Source organism: Alligator sinensis, unplaced genomic scaffold, assembly GCF_000455745.1.
Source record: "Alligator sinensis unplaced genomic scaffold, ASM45574v1 scaffold671_1, whole genome shotgun sequence".
Taxonomy (NCBI): Eukaryota; Metazoa; Chordata; order Crocodylia; family Alligatoridae; genus Alligator; species Alligator sinensis.
Window position 1 is genome coordinate 10,141 of NW_005842851.1, and position 4,800 is coordinate 14,940.

Consider the following 4,800-nt stretch of genomic DNA (forward strand, 5'->3'; position numbering starts at 1 on the left):
ACTCTTAAATCTTCCATCCAGAGACAGAAGAGAAGATGCAACAGAGACAGTGGCTGGAAGATGCAACTGGACAGATTCATTCTAGTACTAAGGTGCACATTATTTTCTTGTTACATAACAAGTTATTAACTACAGAAACAACTTACCCAGGGGTAGGATGAATTGTCCCTCACCTGAAGTCCTGAAATAAAGGCTGGGTCTTTGTACAAGACAGGCTGGAGCATCACCTGAAATAGTTTGGGTTGATACTGATAGCACTTGCTGAAGTTCTGCAGGCAGGGTCAGCAGAACCTGGTTGATCACTCTGGTGTCTCTGCCCTTCAAATCTATGAAGACTTTGTGCATTTGAGACCTTAGTGCCTCCTCTCTCTTTTCCATCCTTTGGATTGCCCTTCTCTGTGCTTTCTCTAGCTCTTCTGTCATCTTCTTACATGCTGGGGACTAGAACTGCTCTCCCATCCCTCATTCTAGATGAGAAATTTTCCCTGTATCCACTCCTCTGCAACAGTGCCCATGCTGTTAGCCCCTAGCTACCTTGCTCACTCCCAGAGGTCTTTGAGCTCATTGCTTTCTGGATATCCAGTAGTGTGGAGGAAGGATACCCGTTCTGTGTCCTTCCTCTGCTCAGGTTGGCTGGTTCTGCAAGATTAGTATGGAATGTCTTCCCTTCCATGCAATCTACTGCTCTAATCTTTCCAATATAATGGGTAGCTTGGGTCTTACTGCTGCTCAGAGCGATGCCAAATGGCACATTTTATTGGTCAGGTGCCACATCCAAGAATTGCATGGGTTGAGCAATACTTCCTGACTCAGGCTTTGCAAGCCCTGCCACCCTGGACACAGACAAAAAGGGGCAGAAAGGAGCTAGCAGAACTGTTCTGGTAGGGAATGGAAGGTGGACAGCAAAGGCAGTGGTAGAGCTACAAAGCATTTCCGAAGGGACTAGTAAGCACAGCAGGTGTAGGCAGGAAAGATATTTGCATTGCACAAGGGAGGGGGAAGATGTTATGAGGAGGAGGGAAAACAGTGGAGGCAGGGAAGGGGCGGGGCTGAGCTGGGGCTCCTGTATGGAAGATTGTTCCACCCTTGATTTCAGAAGGTAGGACAGAAGGGGCCCTCGTTCCACCCACTGACTCGGGCTTCACCTGGTCATTCATGGCACCACCAGGAACTGTGGCTGGGAGGACAGCCCCGCCACCACTGTCTATCCCTCATTCTGTGACTGTGTAATCCTGAGGAGCACAGATCAAACAGCCCTGCCTGCCTTTTTTTTTTCCCTTTCCATGGAACAGTTGGAAACACTCTCTCACAATATTGGAAAGCAAGATCCTCCTGTACCAGAAGAGATGGGAGTTGATACAGATATGTATGGGGAAGTGACAATGGCTAAGTTAAGCCATGTACTCAGGGTCATGCAGAAAGTATGTAGCTAAGCCTCCTGAATCCGCATTCATTGACCTACCCAGAGACCATCATTGCTGCCCTACCTACCATCTCCCATGCAGCACTGCAGGAAAGAGATAGTTAATTCCTGACCTTCAAGCATGAAATTTGCAGAGCTTGGTCACAGCAGAGGAACCAGTCAAGCTGGCTATCTGTGGCCCACCCCAGCACACCTTCATAGCACACATGGCTTATTCCCTCTGCTTGTAAACCCCGTTTTGGCTAAGTACAATGGCTGAGTGATTGCAAGACTGGACTGGAAATCTAAAGGTGTTTCCCTGTACGAAATCCAATCCTGTCCACAGGAGAAGCTTGTTTGTTGAGGAAGGACATTGGGCTAAATGACCTTTAGAGACCCTTGCTTTATTCTTCTATATTAAGTGACTGTTCTCTTTTCTCGACAGCAGGTGTTCCCAAAAAATGGTCCTCCTTTTTTAAGATACCAAATGCTGTGTCCAGAGTGTGTGCTCTCTTCTCAAGCTGCCTACCACAATGCCACAGGAAATGTCAGAAGATCACTCCAGAAATTATACCTCATTAAATTGTTATAGGAAAAATAGGAAAAATATAAATAGCGTTAGAAAAAAATGTGGTCTGGTAGAGCCTGCCAATTGTACTTTGTGATCATTTGCAACTGCATTCTCATGTAGTTAAACTCAACATAGAGGGCTGACAGAGAAGGCAGACAGGAGGCCTACTTCACACGGAGGAGGGGACGCTCCTTTTAGGATGCATTATTGAGGAGTTAAAGTGCACTCCCAAGCAGTTGGCTGTGCCACTGGAGGACAAATGGAGAGAGAGGTCAGGAGCCAGCCCAACCAGCAGGTAGTGCCACAAAGGGCCAGAGTGCTCCTTGACATAACTTGGAGGTGTCACCTAACAAGGGTGGGGAGGTAAAGCCAGCAAATGATGCCATTTGAAGATGGCAGCAATCTCCACCTGGCCTCACAGGGTAACCAGAAGGCCCCTGGAATCACAGGTGCTGACACGTCATTCTCAGCGCCAGTAGAGGGAACACATTTCTGAGTCTTCAGCTGCAGTGACTGGGGTTTAACCCAAGCTGCTGAGGCCTGTTCCAGTGAGTCCAGTTTCTGCTCTGCTGTTCCTCGTGCACCTCTAGCTTCAGGAGTGTTTCCCATTCTTCCCCAGGCCAGGAGGGGGCTCCACTGAACCCCCCATACTCATTCCCAGGCCTCTTAGCAAGCATGGGGCTGCCTGACCTAGGGCTCCCAGTATGGGAGAAGTGGGAATGGTAGTGTCTGCACTGGGATTCTCCATCATCCTTCCACATGAGGCATACTGGGTTACCAGAGCAAGGAGGGAGAGCGGCTGCCTCCTGAGGAGCCCCGACTGCCCGTGTATCTCAGAAGGCAGGCAAGCGGGACAGTCAGTCAGTCACAGGAGGTTTCTCTGGTGAAGAGTAGAGCAGTAGAGCAGCATGGCACAGCTGCCTACGGGGAGTAAACACCGAGGGGTGAGGCCCAGTCCGTCTTAGCCTGGCAGCAGGCAGAGGTGAAGGGCATGTTGGTGCCCCGGACCCCTGCTCCCCCTTGGGAGCTCAGGGACACCAGGGGAGCCTGCAGACTCACTCCTAGGAGGTCCTGAATCATCTCTGACCCATCTCTAATTCGTGCCCCTTTCCCCTCAAAGGCTGGAATGACTCTGGTACTGAGGAAGGGGGTACTGCCTAGGTCACTGCTGCCCACCCCCAAAACTCAAAACTTCAAGGGAAGAGCCCACAAGTTAGGGCTGGCCCCCAAATAACGAAGATTTCTTTAATATGGGCTGCCTATACACATGCTCATTGGCATTTTAATTAGAATATGTTGGCACAGACACAGTTAATTGAGTCTGCTCCATGCTCTAATTAGAAAGCTGCAGCATTGCCACAACATCACATGTATTAAGTCCCGTGCATTTTAAAATCGCTGCAAGGCCCTTTAAGTAAACCTCATTGAATTAAGTTTAGATAAACCTGATGGTGAGGCCTTTTAATTAGAGTGGCTGCCCAGGAACTGCACTAATTAAAATGCCCCCTGCCTCCAGCATGTGTATAGGCAGCCATGATTTCTTTAAGCTCTTGCTTTTTTAACTCCCCCCCTCCAGAAGTGGGGACAGTTTCCAGGCTGCTGTCTGCTATACAGGCAGAAAAGGAAACTCCAATGGAGTTTCCGCTCCCGCCAGGAGCTTACACTGCCTGCCTGTGGGCACAGCTTCTCACCAAGGATGGGCTAGTGTAAGCCCCAGGCTGTGGGCTGCTGTTCCAGCGAGTCCAGTTTCTGATCTGCTGTTCCTCCTGCACCGCTATGTTCAGGAGTGTTTCCCATTCTTCCCCAGGCCGGGAGGGGGCTCCAATGAAACCCCCTATACTCATTCCCAGGCCTCTTAGCAAGCATGGGGCTGCCTGACCTAGGGCTCACAAGATGGGAGAAAATGCGGAATGGTAGTGTCTGCACTGGGATTCTCCATCATCCTTCCACGTGAGGCATGTTGGGTTACCACAGCGAGGAGGGAGAGCGGCTGCCTCTTGAAGAGCCCCAACTGCCTGTGTATCTCAAAAGGCAGGCAAGCGGGACAGTCAGTCAGCTACAGAAGGTTTCTCTGGTGAAGGCTGAAGTTCATTTTATTATAGCAAAGCCAGCCTCAGGAAAGGCCAAAGACTGTCAGCAGCAACGATATCCTGAAAAGCTGGCAATACTGCAGGAGCAAGCTGAGGTAATAAAACACTTTGAAGAGGATGCAATCATGTAACAGAGAGAAGAGATGTGGAGGGAAGGTGGGGGATGTGTCAGACACCAGCCCTGGAGAGGTGTCTAGCTCCAAACGGCAGCCCCCTAGGAACCTGTACCACTGGCCCAGCAGCAGCCTGTGCTCAGGCAGCAGCAACAGCCTACACCACCACTGTAGCAGCCACCGCGCAAGAAATTAAGCACTCACTTCCTCAAGCACCACCACCATCAGGGCACCAACACTAAGTTATGTCTCTGGCTTAGGCCTACCGCTTAACTTCAACTGCTTCACCAAAATGGACATACAGATCTTATGGCTCCCTAAAGTTCCTTAGCCTGAAAGCAGATAATAGTCAACTCCTGAAATACCACAGAAGCTAAAAGGCAGACAAGTTTCTTTGGGTAAATCTGATATCTTTTATTAGACCAACTCAAATAGTTGGAAAACTTCTTAGCAAGCTTTTGTGTATAAATAATCTTTGTCAGGCTGAGGAAACATCTGCAGTTGGTGTGTGCTCTTCCTGGATAGAATGAGTAGTAAAGAAGCCACAGACTGGGCTGCAGGCAAGAAAGTCAGTCAGCAAAGATGTACATTGAGGAGTCAGTGGCTGAGAGACAGGCGGGGGGG

General features: G+C 49.6%; 1 pseudogene; it reads left to right on the forward strand.

The window, feature by feature from the left end:
* The window catches only part of LOC112547981, an 11,013-nt pseudogene extending 6,641 nt beyond the window's left edge, over positions 1–4,372 (forward strand).
* Positions 4,373–4,800: the final 428 nt, after the last annotated feature.